Consider the following 18,745-nt stretch of genomic DNA (forward strand, 5'->3'; position numbering starts at 1 on the left):
AATGCCTTGCGGTACTCTACGCAAGAATGATGGTGCATGGCGTGTTGAGGTGTCTACTTTACGTGGTGAGGTTGCCGCTCTACGTGAGATGGTAGTATCGTTGTAGAATGAGGTTCATACTCTACGCAACGAGGTAAGTTTAAGATTTTCCATATTTAACTTGATGATAAATTTACTCGTAATTTCACTTAAATTAACCATTTCACTTAGATTGCTTAGTAAATTTATTCGGTTGCTGCCAATACTGCTAAACTGTTTATTAACACTGTGAAGTTAGTATTTGTCTTTTTGTTTTGTGTTTTGGTTGAAGTAAATTTATTCGGTTGCTGCCAATTCTGCTAAACTGTGTATTCTTTAACACTGTGAAGTTAGTATTTGTCTTTGTTTTGTCTTTTGGTTGAAAGTTTGAAATATATTTGTCTTTGTTTTCACTGTTTAAATATCATGTCTGTTTATTTACTGATATTTGTATTTAATTATTTAGCGGACCGATAAGGTGGATGCTTTACGTCAGGTTTTTCTTGCACGACAGAGTTCACGCATCAGACGGCGTGCACGTGCTATTAAGTCTCCGTATACCCCAATAGTGCGAAGACACCGCAAGAAGAAGCCCGACTCGCCTGTCATCCCTCAAGAGTCCACTCCTATCATTGAAGAGTCCCCTATCATTCCTCGAGAGTCCCCTCCCACCGTTCAAGAGGCCACTGTCATCGTTGAAGAGGTCCCTCCCACCATTCAAAGCCCGATTCACATGGCGTCATATGTAGGATTCTTGAGAAACCCTCTGACGTGCCGGACATGATGGATTCAAGTTGGCTCTCGTATGAGTTACCGGCCAGTACCATACCGGTATCTGAAGTGGAGAGAAAACAAATACCGGACACAATTCTGGATAACACCCTTTAGGCTAAGAACGCAGTTGATTTTTATCTACATGAGCGGAGCCAGGGGTGTTTCACTGACATATGCAAGCTCAACGATGATATCTATTTGTTGCTTGATCGGTCTTGGTGGGGCGTATTATTAGGGGTCGAAGACAATGGCTATTTCGATGGAGGGGTAAGTCTTATATTTTTCTTATATTTTAATTTAATTATTTTTTTTAAATTTATGTAAGTTACTATTATATGTCATTTTTTTTATAAAACAACATATCGATGCGTGGGTGTCACGTCTTCTAATAATTAGGAAACTTAAGGAAAATAAAAGAAATACACGATATACAATTATGCCGACGTCTTTTAACGCCGTTCACTTGAAGAATCAACGAGATGAATCATTTGCGTTGGGCAATGGTGGGAGGTCGATAAGGTTAGTGTTTATTTTAGATTGAGTTTAAAGGTATTCATAAATAAGTGCGCAAATGAATGAATTATTACTTATGATTGCAGGTGTTTATCCCTGTTTTGGAACGTAGACATTGACTTCTCGTCGAGCTTCAGATCTCATCCCTTAAGGCAATAGTATATGATAGCATGATAAATTACATATCATTGGCTGATTTAAGAGATATTATTAAGGGATGGAGCTCTCATTTAGCTAAATTCTTGGATGCGATAAATTATTGGACTCGTTCTGGAAACAAGAAGCCAAAGAAGCTCAATATTACAGTTAGCAGAGACGAGACCGCACCACAACAAACGAAAGGACCCAGAGGGGATTGTGGTCCTCTCGTATGCTTGGCGTTGGACAGTTTGATCACAGGAAGTATAAAGTATCTACCTCCCACCGATAGAGATAGAGCTGCAGTAGGCTTGTGGTTTCGGCATTATATGGCTAGATCGATATATACGAGACGCTGCCTACCTGCATTCGCGTTATAAAAATGTCCATAAACAATTGGTATGTTTATAGGCTTGTGGTTTGAAAATGTTTGGTTAAGTACCTAGAATTCAATAATTTGCTGTTTGTAGGTTTTAGATGTGTAGAAAGTGTTGTTTGAGCAAATGTTTGGTTTATGCAGGTTAATCTCAGAAGTGAGCTGCGTGAAAATGATGTATGGCTGCAAAAGTTGATTCAATAGTAGATGAGGAAATAAGAATTATTTCTTATTTTTTGATTGTTTAATTGATTTGTAAAAGGTGATTTGTAAAAGTTGATTTGTTTAATTGATGTTAACATAATTCTTATTTGTGCTTGTTTAAATGATTGAAATGTAATGGTTGATTTTGTTGATTTCAATCTGCATTATGTTGAAGGCAAAAAGTACTATCGCAATGCGAAATGAAAATCGCAACGAGAGAATCGCAACGCGAAATGAAAATCGCAACGAAAGAATCGCAACGCGAAACTAAAATCGCAACGTGAAACTAAATTCGCGTTGCGATTTTCATTTCGCATTGCGATTCCCTCGTTGCGATTTTCATTTCGCGTTGCGATTTTCATTTCGCATTGCGATTCTCTCGTTGCGATTTTCATTTCGCATTGCGATAGTAATTTCCGCGTTGCGATAGACATTAAGATGATTGCCTATTAAGTGATAACAACTGAACAAATCATAGCAATTTTCAAACTCAAGTTACTAATACATGCCTAACTGAAAATGTTAAAAGTTCACACATAAAATCTACATAATACAACGTTTGCATTTAAAAATCACCTAAGTTAACAGTCCCAAAAGGTGAAGCCAATTGTGATTGGGATTTTAAAGATGATTGCGATTTTGATCGCCTTTTTCTTAACACCATATGAGCTTTGGATTTTGATGATGATCCATATTTTGGTAGAGGAAAAGATGATTGTGATGGCACTGGTGATCCACATGTCAACCTTGTATGACCACTTTCCTTGCACCGACTACATGTCGATCTCTTCTTCTCTTCACCCTTAGACGGTATACGATCGTGACTTTTTGGTCGGCCAGGTAGCCTTCTGTCCATGGCTGGTGGCAAAACTGTTTGTAAGTCATCTGGTATGTCCCACTCAGAAGGATGTGGAATAGGGTAGACAATCTCGGCATAAGTCTGTCGATATACTTCTGTAGTGTAGCAATCCATAGCGTATGTGCTTGAATCATCTTGGTTTAGATGAAGAGCAACTTTTATAACATGGCCACACGGATAACCAGATGTTTGCCATTTCATACAACTACACGTCCTTGCATTTAGATCGACAAGCCCATTTAAGTTATTATCCAGTACTTCAAACAAAGTGTTTGAACATGGTTCAACTCTCCATGACGTTGACTTCACAACACGTTTCGTTATCTTTTTTTCAGTCCATGGTGTAACACGATGTTCCAATGTTCCTGTAAATTTAAATAAATAATACTTAGTAAAATATATGATAAGTTACGAATTCAAAGAAATAATACCTGCATGGTTTCTTTTATTGTAGTACCACTGTTGAATAGAGGCTCGAAAAAACTCCATTAACATAGTAATGGGTAATTTCCGGGAATGACGACTTAGAGCATTGATTGATTCTGCACTATTAGACGTCATGAAACTATATCTTACTCCAAGTTGATATACTCTTGACCATCTTTCAAACCCGACATCTTCTAGTGTTTGAGCAATCTGAGGCAAAACACGTCTTAAACAGTTTATATGCTTATTGAAATCCACTTCCCGATAAGCTTTTACAGCCTTCCAGTATGTCCATTTGTGCTTTTTTATACCAGCAGACCTTGATTTTAGATTTCTATACAAATGAACACCACAAATTCCATGAAAAGCATCTGGGAAACACCTTCTAACAGCGTTGTCAATTGAGTTTGCCCTATCGGATATGATTGTCAGATTGCTAATAGGACCTATGCAATCCCTAAGATGCCCCATAAACCATGTCCATGAATCAGAGGTTTCAGATTTGCCAACTCCCGTAAGCTATTGGCAATATCCCATTGTTAGCATCCATGGCTACTGCTAATAAGTTTACTCCAAGGTATCGACCTTTCAAATGTGCTCCGTCAACTATAATAACTGGGCGCATGCAAGTAATAAACGAACGAATCTACAAAATAATATACACAAGAAATATAATCATTTAAATGTGAAATGCATGTAACTAACAAAAATGAGTCAACAGAATTATATTGATTTACTAACCGCAGCACCAATGGCGATAAACAGCAACTCAAAGTGTCCATCTCTATCTGTTTTGATATGAGTTACCGACCCAGGATTTTTCAGCTTTAAATTTTTGACAATAAGCCGGTAGTTGGGCAAACGATGCTTCTGGCGACCCCCTCAACAATTCCAAGGCATAACATTTGGCTCTCCAAGCTTGAGAATATGATATACTAATCTTGAACCGAGCATTCATGTCAGTCATAATTTCATGTCCCCGATATACCCTGCCATTCAAAAACATTAACTCAGCCAAAAAACCACCCAACACCTTTTTGTTTGCCTGTCTATGGTGAGGAAAAACTTGGGTTCTTGAACATGTATGTTTATCAATAAAAGTCCTAACTTGAAACATTTCGCAATCTTTTATCCTCTTTGCAATCATACGCCACGTACAGTTTTTGTCAATCATACACCTTGTTTCGAAAGGATCTTTGCTTGATTTGTTAACTTTTATTTGATAGCCATCTTCCACACATTTCGTATACAAAACTATCTTCAAGTCTTCCTTTGTATCAAAACAATCATCTTTCTTGATACGAATAACTTTTTTGTAACAATCAACTGCTTTCTTTACCAACTCTTCTTCCGGTATCTGAAGTAATTCTGGCATATTCCAGTTATACTCCCGTGGCATTTTCTTTTCTTCGGGGACTTTTTCTTCTTCTTTTTCTTCTTCAGGATTACATGAATTACAGAATGGATGTTCAACATGTTCATTCACAGTCGTAACTTCCTCCTCATTATCATCAACAACATCTTCCTCGGCAACGGTTGTTTCATCATCAAAATTCGGGTATTGACCAATATCAAAATCATTACACGCAGGGTCTGTTTCTTCTTCTGAAACATCATCGAAATCTGAGTATTGACCAATATTAAAGTCCGGGTATTGACCAAGATCAAATTTCGAATACTGACTAGTACTCACAATTTTTTCTGTTGGCTCATCATCGTCTAATTGGTCAATACGAAAACCGGAATTTGGTGCTGAAAGTTGATTGGGATTTGGATTAGAGAAAGGTTGTGGGTTTTGAGAAAAACTTAGTTGATTACTACCCGCTACTGACCCAACAATACTACTTCTAGGTTCAACAACATACAATGTAACATCATCACTTGAAACACTAATGTAAGCAATGAATCGTTCAACATCTTCATTGTCGGTTAACAAATAAACTTTACCATTTCTCTGATAAGATAGCCTAAATCCACTTAGGGGCTCTAAATTCAATTTCTTTGAAACACATAACATTAGAGTTTCATAAGTTAACTTTTTTAATGACAGTTTTAGTTGAAGATTCATGGGTAAAGGCATATATTGTAAAACACCATGAACATTCTCCCATGACCCTCCAAAACACAAATCTATCCAAACATGATCAACATTAGATGATTTCATGGTTGTAAATTAATTTACTAAACAAACGAGCTGCGAAACTAAGACCTGTTGCCGGATGAGGAAGGATGTAGGAACGGATATAGGAACGGATGTCGCTGGAGAGAGTGATAGATGAAGATGAAATGAGTTGCGATTTAGGGATTTAGGTTATGAGTTGTTGCTGCTGCGTAGATATATACACAAAAAATTTATGTTGCGAAACTAAAACCTATTGCGAACTTTGAAAATCGCATTGCGATTCTGTATTATCGTATTGCGAAAGTAAGTATCGCGTTGCGATTTTCCTAATTCGCAATGCGAATAAGTAAATCGCAATGCGAATTTGGAAAATCGCAATGCGATACTGACTATCGCAACGAGATTATACAAAATCGCAACGAGATTCTGACTTTCGCAACGAGATTCTGAAAATCGCAATCATCTTCAAAATCCCAATTACAACCTGCTTCATCTTTTGGGACTGTTAACTTAGGTGATTTTTAAATGCAAACGTTGTATTATGTGTATTTTATGTGTGCACTTTTAACATTTTCAGTTAGGCATGTATTAGTAATTTGAGTTTGAACATTGCTATGATCTGTTCAGTTGTTATTACTTATTAGACATTCATTTGACTATCGCAACAGGGAAATCGCAATGCGAAAATGGCTATCGCAACGCGAAAATGGCTATCGCAATTCGAAATGAAAAATTGCAACGCGAAAATGGCTATCGCAACTAGAAAATCGCAATGCGAAATGAAAATCGCATTGCGATTTTCTCGTTGCGATTTTCATTTTGCATTGCGATTTTCTCGTTGCAATAGTCAGTTTCGTGTTGCGATAGTCTGTTTTGCCTTCAACATAATGCAGGTTGAAAATCAACTATTACATTTCAATCAATTAAACAAGCACAAATAAGAATTATGTACACACCAATTATACAAATCAACATTTACAAATCATTTTTTACAAATCAATTAAACAATCAAAAAATAATAATAATTCTTATTTCCTTATCAATTATTGAATCAATGAATCAACTTTTGCACCCGTACATCCATTTCACGCAGCTCACTTAAGGATTAACCTGCAAAAACCAAACATTTGCTCAAACAAGACTTCATACACATCTAAAACCTACAAACAGCAAATTATTGAATTATAGGTACTTAACCAAACATTTTCAAACCAAAAGGAGTATATATGTTAACAAAACTTGCATTTGACTTACCAATTAACAATGGATACTTTCATAACGCGGATGCAGGTAGGCAGCGTCTAGAATATATCGCTCTAGCCATATAATGCCGAAACCATAAGCCTACTGCAGCTCTATCTCTATCGGTGGGAGGAAGAAACTTTGTGCTTCCCGTCGTCAAACGCACCAAGCACATGCATACGAGAGGACCACAATCCCCTCTGGCTCCCGGCGATTGTTGTGGCACGGTCTCGTCTTTGACAACTGTGACATTGAACTTCTTTGGCTTCTTGTTTCCAGAATGAGTCCAATAATTAATCCCATCCAAGAATTTAGCCAAATGAGAGCTCCATCCCTTGATAATATCTCTCAAATCAGACAGTGATATGTAATTTATCATGCTGTCATATACTATTATCTTCAGGGATGGGAGCTGAAGTTGGACGAGAAGCCAATGACGACGTTCCAAAACAGGGATAAACACCTGAAATCATAAGTAATAATTCATTTATTTGCGCACTTATTTATGAACACCTTTAAAAAATTTAAAAAATAAACACTAACCTTATCGACCTCCCACCATGCAGGATAAAGTTTATCTTGTCCATTGCCCAACGAAAATGATTCATCTCGTTGATTCTTCAAGTGAACTGCGTGAAAAGCCGCCGGCATTATTGTATATCGCGAATTTTTTTTATTTTTCCTAAGCTTCCTTATTATTAGAAGACGTGACACCCACGCATCGATATGCTGTTTTACAAAAAAAAGACATATATTAGTGAATTACATTAATTTTTAAAAAAATTAATCAAAATCATATATAAGTCAAATATAAGACTTACCTCCCCATCGAAATAGCCACTGTCTTCAACCCCTAATAACACACCCCACCAAGACCGATTAAGCAACAAATACATCTCATCATTGAGTTTGCTTATGTCAGTGTAACACCCTTAGCTCTGCTCATGTAGATAAAAATCAATTGCGGTCTTAGCCCAAAGGGTATTATCCAGAATTGTTTCCGGTAGTTGTCTCCTCTCCACTTCAGATACCGGAAGGGTACTAGCCGGTAACTCATACGAGAGCCAACTCTCATCCATCATGTCCGGCAACGGTGGGGGTTTCTCAATAATTCGATATATTACCCCATGTGAATCGGGCTCTGGAATGGTGGGAGGGACCTCTTCAACGATGACAGTGTCCTCTTGAACGGTGGGGGGGGGACTCTTGAGGGATGATAGAGGCCTCTTGAACGATTGGAGGGGACTCTTTAGGAATGACAGGTGAGTCGGGCTTCTTCTTGCGGAGTCTTCGCACCATTGGGGTGAATGGAGACGTAATAGCACGTGCACGCCGTCTGATGCGTGAACTCCGTCGTGTAAGGAAAACCCGACGTAAAGAATCCACCTTATCGGGCCGCTAAAAAAATTAATACATAAATCAGTAAATAAACAGACATGATATTAAACAAAGACAAATATGTTTCAAACTTGCATTGTATTCACCCAAGTCATTATTCTATCATAGTTCACAAAATGCATCAGATAACATTCCAGAAGTAAGCACTTATATAAACATTTAAAATGACAACATATATAAACATTCAAGAAGAAGAATAGTTTACTTTCGCAACGAGAAAATGACTATCGCAACGCGGAAATGACTATCGCAACGCGGAAATGGCTATCGCAATGCGAAATGAAAATCGCAACTACAAAATCGCAATGCGAAATGAAAATCGCAACGACAAAATCGCAACGCGAAACACAAATCGCATTGCGATTTTCATTTCGCGTTGCGATTTTGTCGTTGCGATTTTCATTTCGCATTGCGATTTTGTCGTTGCGATTTTCATTTCGCATTGCGATTTTGTCGTTGCGATTTTCATTTCGCATTGCGATAGCCATTTCCGCGTTACGATAGTCATTTTCATGTTGCGAAAGTAAACTATTCTTCTTCTGCAAATTGAAACTTGAATGGATTGCATTACTTCAACCAAAAGACAAAAACAAAACCAAAAACAAATACTAACAAAAACAGTTTAGCAGTATTGGCAGCAACCGAATGAATTTATTAAGCAATCTAAGTGAAATGGTTAATCTAAGTGAAATTACGAGTAAATTTATCATCAAGTTAAATATGAAAAATCTTAAACTTACCTCGTTGCGTAGAGTATGAACCTCATTTTGCAACGATGCTACCATCTCACATAGAGCGGCTACCTCACCGCGTAAAGTAGACACCTCAACACGCCATGCACCATCGTCTTTGCGTAAAGTACCGACCTCCTCACGCAAGGCATTGACCTCATCACGTAACTCTCCTAACTCATCCCATGGAGGTGGAGGTGGAGAACAGGGAGATAAACGTCGTGGCATCTTTGTCGGTCGCCTATCTTGCGGTGATGGTGGAGAAGAGGCTCGATGATGTGATAGAATAGGTGATGGCTGTCGTTGTGGAGGTGTATAGTCGGGTCGATCAGGTGATGGCTCTGGGTGAGGTGATAGCTCTGGGTGAGGTGATGGCTCCCGAAGTGGAGGCTACTCATCATCCGTGCCATCAAAAAAACGCTTACTAGCTTGCCACCAATCAGTGGCAAGCTTAGCTTCCGTGGGTGTCAGCCTCTGTAATGGAGTGTTGGCCTCCTAACAATATAAAAGCTCAAACAAAGTTAAACGTGTACTAGTAATAACTTGTTTATAAACATATGGTAGTATTTATGTTAACTTACATTATTTATTGTTGTATACCGTAGTAAATCTTCCCATTGCAAGGTCCGTTTCCTCTTCCAGGAAATAGCCCTGGGAATATCATTTGAAGTTTTTATTGCATATGTCTTCATGGCGGGAAAGGCCTCAAATATCCAAATCTACAAATAATATAATAACAAACATTAGTAATTGTTAAATAATTACTTATAATTTTGGAAACATTATATAAAAATTCTTACCTTAAAGGCCCAAATAAAGCCTGTCAAAGTGTATTTGGAACCATCGCCATGCAAACTTTTTCGATCATCCAAGGCAGACGATAACTTATTCCATGTAGCTTTCCATAAATACGAGCCCCATGGAAACAGGTTCCACCCATTTAGGTCTTCTACCAATTTGATTAGATCATTCGGAATAGGTTGTCTGGCCTCTCTGCCAAAAAAGCCGGCATGCAAAAGTATTAGAAGGCATACTCGGACAACATCGACGTTATCCATCCTAGTAAAACCATCTTTCTTATTCAATAATATTGTCAGGTCTTCCACGTGTAGATTCGACCTCTCCAGCTCAGGAAAAACCCAGGATAACCATGATGGGCGGGTAATGTGTCTAGTGTACCAACCTATATCATCGTGTCCGAAGCGTAGACCGGTGATTAAGCAAAACTCCTCCCGCCCAAAACACGTATACGCCGGTGGAAAATCAAACCATATCTCTTCATCACGACGTTGTATAGTATCTGGTAGATCCCTAGTCATGGTTTGAAGAAACAGGTGTGTCAACATCGCATCTCCACCGGGATGTTGTACTTTCAGCCATGGCCCGAATCCTCAAAGATTTTTCTTTGTGCGGGTGAAAGCTTCGACGCAATTGTTTTGGCCAGGCTGACTTTATTTCTTAAGGTCAATTGAGCCGAATAAAAGTTCTACAAAAACAATAAACATACTAAGTTAGATATACCAAAAACTACACTGTGAAGATATACCAAAAACAATAATAAACATAAAGAGTAGTAGTTTATTCTTCAAACTTAAATTTGCAACACTGTGAATTTCTTATTTGTCTTTGTTTTTTGGTTGAAGTAATGCAATTCATTCAAGTTTCAATTTGCAGAAGAAGAATAGTTTCTGAAAATTAAAATCTCAATACGAAAATGACAATCGCAACGCGAATTTGACTATCGCAACGAGAGAATAAAATCGCGTTGCGATTTTATCGTTACGATTTTCATTTCGCGTTACGATTCTCGGTTGATTTAATAAGCAATCTAAGTGAAATGGTTAATCTATTATTGAAATTACCAGTAAACTTATCATCAATTTCAATATGAAAAACCTAATAATAATGCAAAAATTTCAAAAAGAAAATAATTAAAAAAACTAACCCTCGGTGGTTGATTTGGTTGATTTTCCATTTCTGATTGTGAGGGTGGCTCTGAGAGATGGTGATAGACGGATTTCGCCGGAGATGGGGACGGATTTCGTCGGAGATGGGTGAGAGAGTGAGAGATGGAGATGGGACTGAGTTGTGATTTTAGGTTTTAGGTTATGAGTTGCGATTACGGGATATACTGTGGACGGTTCAGTGTTCCAATATATTAATATTCGTGTTTGGAATTTGAAAATAAAATACGCTTTGCGATACTAATGGCGCTTTGAAAATCGCATTGCGATTATGTATTATCTCGTTGCGAAAGTCAGTATTGAGTTGCGAAATTAAGTATCGAGTTGCGAAAGTCAGTATCGCGTTGCGATTTTGTATTATCGCGTTGCGATAGTCAGTACCGCGTTGCGATTTTCCAAATTCGCATTGCGATTTTCCAAATTCGCATTGCGATTTTCCAAATTCGCATTGCGATTTTCCAAATTCGCATTGCGATTTTCCAAATTCGCATTGCGATTTACTTATTCGCATTGCGAATTGGGAAAATCGCAACGCGAAATTGGAAAATCGCGTTGCGATAGTCATAATCGCATTGCGAATCTGGAAACTGATTTGCGATAATGGAGATCGCGTTGCGAATTAGCGATCGCATTACGATTTTGTTGGTCATTTTGGTAAATCCGGAAAAAATTGATTAAAATCTAATATTATATGAGATTTTTGGTCACTCAGGTTATTTTCTCTATTATTTAACCCTCAAATATAAATGAGTTTCAGAGTTCACATTATGAGGATTATCTTTTCATGGCACTCAAACAACTTTATGAAATGACGAGCTATGGATTTAATTTTATATAATTTATTAATCGATTAATATAAATTAATTATTATATAGACAAAATATAACTTTTTAAATTCAGTTTATTTAATTTATAAATATTAAAATTAAAATTTTTAATTTTATTTAAAAATCTATTGTCTCAACTCTCATGTATATACGCCTTGAATAGAGAAGAAAATCATTTTAACGCTATTAATTTGGATCAACATTAATTATTCATTAGTTTAAAATACAATTAATTGTTTATCCGGGTCTAACGTTACTGTCTATATGCAGAGATTTTTTCGCAGGGTTTTATTTACAGGGATTACTTCCCGTTAAAGACGCACATAGGATATTAATGACTACATATGAATACTGTTCAACTATGTATTTATGTATTTATTTATACATGCATTGCATTTTTATCTATATTTTTGATTTTCTGATTGCCGGAGGTCTTCCACGGAAGCTACTCTCAACCTGGCGGTGGGGGCAACCTACTACCCTACCTCCCCCTTACCCCATTGCATATGGGAATTGGATTTTGTTGTTGTTGTTGTTGTTGTAATTGTTTATTGAAGAACTTCCCCATACTAGCAGCCTTGAAACATAAGGGTGTTTATTTTTCAGTTTTAACCGAATTAATCGACTGAATTGAATTAATTCGGTTAAGGTCGGTCACCGAATTAGTTCAGTCAGGGAATGATTAATGTTTTTTAATATTCGGTTAACGGTTAATTCGGTTCGAAATCGGTTAATTAACCGAAATTATTAAATATTATATATATTATATATATTAAATACACATTTTAAACTCAAAACCATTAAGAATTAAGACTCATTTATTTTTTAACCACACTAGACTCGTTAAATTATTAATACCTAATTAAATTTTAACCTAAATTAAAATATTTTTATTATATTAATAATACCTAATTAAATTTTAACCTAAATTAAAAAAAATCTATTATATTAAAATTAATTTAATTAAAATTTTATTAAAAAAATTCGGTTAACCGACCGAAATAACCAAACTTTATTTGATTCGATTAATATTTTCAAAAAAAAAATTGATTCGATTAACGATTAAAGAAAAAATTCAATTAATTCAATTAATGGTAATTTAATTCGATCAACCACCGTTTTAACCGATTGTACACCCCAACATGGTTTGAAACAGGAGTTTGGACTTTTGGTAAAACACTCCTATCTCACATGTAAACTTCCAAGTACTTTCATTACTTTTTTATTTGGATTAAGGACCGTAAACTTTTAAAAATTTAATTCAGTTCATAATTTTTTTTTCATATTAAATCAAGTTTTTTATTCTAAAAATATTAATATAAATATTTTATCAATGTTGACAATAAATTTTAATAATTTTTTCTGAATTTTTATGATATATTATCATCATGTGAAAATATCGCATCATATTTTTATTTTCTAAAATTCTATTTTTAAAAAAATTAAATATCCTTAAACAAGTTTTAAAAAGTTAAACGTAAGCATTAAGCAACTTTAAGAATAATGAAGTCAAAAAAATTAAGGAAATGTGTAGCACGATCCCATATATACGAATTCATGATGAAACCACTTTTAAATGTAGGTGGTGGGTAGCTTTAAATTTGTAATATAAATATAAATATTTATATTTAATATGTTAATTATATTTATATTCAAGTTAATTGTAAATTAGACGATGTTGTATGTTCAGTAATTTGCAAAAGTAAATACAAATAAGTTATTAATGCCCATTAAATATTAATTAATTATTGTTTTATTATAATTATTTAAATATAAAAAATCAATTGTATTTAAAATACATACATTTTTAGTCCCCGAAAATGGTTGTATATATAGAAAAAAATATCACTTTACTTTGTTCAAAGTCGTTTCCGGGTCAATTATTGTAAAAAAGAATACTATTCAATATAGTATACATAGGGATGGAGATAGGATCAAACCCGACGGTTTCCAATCCGATTTGATATGATCGGATCGGAATTTTTTAAAAAACTTAGGTTTGGGCCGGGTCGATTTTTTAAAGGTAATGTTTTGGTCGGGTTAAATTCGAATTTAAGGTGAAAAATACCCGACCCAACCCGGAAAACAATTATAATTTTACCTTATATATTTATAAATAATTATAATAATATTCATCTATATATTATTTTTTAATTAAATCACTGTTTTTATTAAATAAAAATAATATTTTTTTATTATTTTACTTCGGATCGAGTCTGATCAGGTTCAGATTTTATCTCAAAAAATTGGGTCGAGTGGAGGGTATATATTTTTCGGGTCGGATCGGGTCTGGTGAAAGAATGTAACCCATCCCTAACTATACACGACAGGTTTCAAACTTTTAACATATGAATTTAAAATATAATCAAATGCTTTATCGTTTAACATATCGTAATTTATAGAACAAATCTTTATAATATAATGCAAACAACAATCTTATTTCATTAGATTATGTTTAAAACGTTATCTGAAATGATTAATCTTGTTTACGTACAGGGGCGTATTTAGTCCATGGCCTCCTATTTTCGAAAAGGATAAATTATTTATTCAGTCACCAATTTATTATTTAGTTTCTATTTTAGTCACTCAACTATTATTTATTTTAAATCATACTTGATGTTACATTTTGGTCACTCGTTTTAAAAAGATTAGCGGTGATGTTGACGTATCATCGTAAGATAATATTACATCATGAATGAAAAATAATAAATGGTTAATTATTGACTTATATTATAAATAAGAGTAAAGTATACAAATGGTCCTCTAACTATATGTTGTTTCATTGAGTCCTATGATTATTAGAAGTTACAAAATGATCACTTGACTATTCATATTTTCTAAACACGTCATTTTCCGTTAAAAAATTAGCAATCATCTTAAATACACGTTAACTTGCTTATTAGGATATGATAAAATTTGATCTCAAGACCATCAGGGAACATATATTAGTCCAACTAATATACTTTTTTCCTATATTTACTCCATATATATGTAATTGTTATTATATTTCTAAATTAAAAATATATATAGATTATTTTAGATAAAATTTTTATTATGTTTATATTGATCCGACCTATAATATTTTTTAAATCGCCACTATTTACGTATGTAAAAAAAGTTATAATTATATATAAAAAAATAACATCCAAAAAGGTTTGAACATTCAAAACAATAATGTTTTTAGTAAATTATGTATTTGGTTATTTTAACTATCACTTTGGTTTCATTTTGGTTACCTAAGTATTTTTTAAATCAAACCTAAAGTTATGTTTTGATATTCACTATTAAAAAATAAACAAAACTACTAATGAGATATTTTTTTTTATTTTTTCAATGATGACGTGATATTACTTTGTAGTGAGTGGTAACACATCACCATTTCCTCTACTTTTTTAACTGCAAATGACTAAATTAGAATCAAAATATAGTTTTAGGAATAATTTTTTAAAACAGAACAAAATGATAGTTGGTGATTAAATATGTAGTTTACCCTTAATTTTATTATTAAAATAATTATTATATTAGTATTTTTTAAAATCAAATTTCTAATATACATTTTTAATTGTTGGATAATAAATCGAATCTTACCATTTAATTTTAGGAATCTTTATCTAAGATTCAAGCTAAAATGTTTGATTAAACAGATAAGTCCATGTTTTCATAATTTAATTTTCAATAGAAACTATATTGCCCAAAAAAATCACAAAAAATAATTTATTAAATCATAAAAAATAATTTATTAAATCATAAAAAAGTAATTTATTATACTATTCTATAAAATGATTATAGAAGAATATTTTTAAAATTATAAAAATTAATTTATTAGATTATTTAAAACAAGACGATTAAAAGAAGGTTTTGATAAAAAAAATATGCTTGTTTAATTTCAATCACATAAGAGGCGCAAATTGGCAAGAATAACATGCAATAGCTGAGTAGACCTGTCAAATTGTTGAGTCGTGTTTGGTTCGGCTCAATATTTGTTTATATTTTTTGGATTGATTTTAGATTAGGTTAATTTGAGGTTATTTTAAATTGAATTTAAATTGAATTATTATTTTTGACGGAAGCTCCGATATTGGTCAAACTAGAATCTGGCAAAGATTATGTGGTTTTTAGTGACACATCCCATAGTGGTTTGGGATTAGTATTGATGCAAGAAGGTAAAGTGGTGGCATACGAATCGAGGCAATTGAAACTGCATGAGAAAATTTATCCGACGTATGGCTTGGAGTTAGCTGTTGTAGTGTTTGCTATGAAGATATGGTGTCACTACTTATATGGTGAGTCTTGCTACATCTACACGAACTATAAGAGTTTGAAGTATCTGATGAATCAGAAAGAGCTAAATATGAGACAGTGAAGATGGATTGAGTTTCTCAAGGATTATGATGTAGTAATCGATTTTCACCCTGGAAAAGCAAATGTGGTAGCTGATGCTCTGAGTAAGAAGATGTTTTCAGCTTTGCGAGCTTTATATGCGAGATTGTCTTTAAGTGGTGATGGTACCTTACTTGCGGAGTTAAAACTTAAGCCAACGTTACTTGATCGAATTGAATATTTACAAGGTAAAGATGATAAATATTTGAAAAGAATGAAGCAAGTGAAAATTGAAAAGAGTAAGGGTTCCACCATTTTAATACAAATAAAAGTTTAAATTTTCCACTATTTTTTTTAAGAATCAAGGATTTAACAAGTTACTGTGACACCTCGGACTCGTATCCAGGTCGGGTACGGGTTAGGGGTGTTATAGATACTTGCAAGAGCGACGCCAAGAGTTTAAGAATTTAGAGCAGTGTAATATGTCTGTTATGGATTATGAGATTGAATTTATCAAGTTGAGTTGCTATGCTACTAAACTTATTGACATTGAATTAGATCGGTGCTTAAGGTTTGAGAATGGACTCATGTAAGAGATCAAGAGTCGTGTTCCTACCCACCGGGAGAGGAACTTTGATACCTTAGTTGAGATAGCCAAGACCACTGAGGAGATAGAGCGAGTAGGTATGAAACACATGAGAGATATAAATCAAGACCGAGATCAATTCAGGAGACTTTCTAGTTCTGTTGACTCTTCTGCACGCCACAACAAGGGAGGCAGGGGTGAGTCTTTTCAGAGAGGCGGTGCGAGTGTCAGGCTTGTGGCGTCAAGTTCGTCAGTTGTGACGCCTTCTATTTAGGGTGGTTCTTCTAGATCACAGCCTTTGTCGTCATGTGAGCACTGTGGGAGACATCATTTTGGTGAATGCAGAAAGAAGTTGGGTACCTATTTTAGATGTGGTTTTGGTGACCATCTCCTAAGGGATTGTCCAAAGCTAGCTTCTACAGTTCAGATACCAACTCATACTTCTGCTCGTACTTAAAGTAAGTTCAGACTCCAGTAGGAGATCATAGTCAGGAGAGAGCATCAGGATCAGCTAGTAAAGGCTGAGCTTCTCAGAGTAGGGGTCCAGCCAAATCTGAGGCTAGACAACTTTCGTTTGTTTACGCTGCTAGACGTCAACAGGATCGCAATGAGCCTGATGTGATTGCATGTACTGTTACTATTCATTCAGTTCCCTACTTTGCATTATTTGATAATGGTTATACCCATTACTATGTGTCACATTTCATTTATGAGGGTCTTAATATCCCGGTTGAGAATACTAGAGTTCAGTGATAGTTTAGAGTCATGAAGGTCAGTCCATAGAGTTAGGTCGATGGAGGCTCAGTTTCCGTATCTATTTACATCAGGTAAAGTTTGAGGACAAAATTTTTTTAAGAGGGAGAATTGTCATACCCCAAATTAGAGTCTAATTTTTTTGGAGAACTAAATTGAAAATTTAATTAAATTCGAGGATTAAAATGACGTTTTCATTAAATTATACCAAAATCAGAAAGTAACCAAAGCATGAAGACCTATAGTGTAATTTACTTATTTTCCTTTTTGATTGGGTTTAAAACCCCAAAATTTATCTATTTCCATTTTTGGAAACTCATTTTCTCTCTTTTCAAACCTTCCATTTTTAGCCAAGAAACTTTGATTGTCGTTTGACTTTCGACCGTTGCTCTGTGATCGACACCGTCCGTACCATGGTGTTCCTTAAATCGTCTTGATTTCAACGGTGGTTGCCTCGTTGTTGTCGTCAACGTGTGGAGGGGTGAGTGAAAGCAAATTTCTGACATTATCAAATCAAGCTCTCTGTCGTTTACCGCTGTGAACTGAGCTTGGTAAGCGTCTTAAAATCCCTTAAAAACCATATGTGAATTTTTCTGCTATTCTTCCAACCCCGGATGGCCTCACACTCGCCCCCATGCTCTACCACTATGAGTGGGGAAGTCCCACCACCTGGTGGGTTTCTAGAAACGGCTCGACCCGACCCGATCCAACCCGAACCGAATCGGCCAGCCGTTACCGTTGACTGTTGATAGTTAATCAACGTTAACTTTTTTAAAAACCTCTAGCTTGTCATTTTCAACATCCTGAGTTCGATTTTGTGATTTGTTTTGCCAAATTCTGACCCCAAAACCCTTAACTGAGTCCGTTAATCCGAAAATGCTTAGTATTTTTATCATTTTTGCTTATTTATTTGAGATTTGGTTATGGAATTGATTTGAGAAATTATTTTTATAAAGGTACTCGTGTTTCACCCGACGGAGGGTCGGTTAGATCTGGTGCTTCCTGTTCATCAGATCCGCTCGGTTCGCCTTCTTTGAGAGTTACTCGTAGGTTTTTGTAAATTGTTTAAATATAAGTTATTATTATTCATATTAGGATTCCGATATTGATTTTTTGATTTGTAGGATTTGGCGCTGGCGCTGATTGTGATCTGCAGACTCAGTAGTAGGATTTCCTATCAGACTACTCAGACTGACACATGTGTGTTTCCTGATGGTGTTACATTACTGTTTTAAACTATTCATCTGAAATGCTTTAGATTTTTGATGATATTGAATATTTTTACAACACGATACCTGATTTTTTAATATTATTTATCTGATATATGATTTACTGTATATTTCTGATATGATCTATGATTACTGTACTTTTTTATTTGATTTCTAAGTCTGAAATATTTTCATGTTTTAATGGATTAAACTACCGTTTTCACTCGAATACATATATGTTTATTACTGTCATTAAGGGTATTATTAGAGGAAGTATCTTAGGCTT

Source organism: Hibiscus syriacus, unplaced genomic scaffold (assembly GCF_006381635.1).
Source record: "Hibiscus syriacus cultivar Baekdansim isolate YM2019G1 unplaced genomic scaffold, ASM638163v2 tig00110895_pilon, whole genome shotgun sequence".
Lineage (NCBI taxonomy): Eukaryota > Viridiplantae > Streptophyta > Magnoliopsida > Malvales > Malvaceae > Hibiscus > Hibiscus syriacus.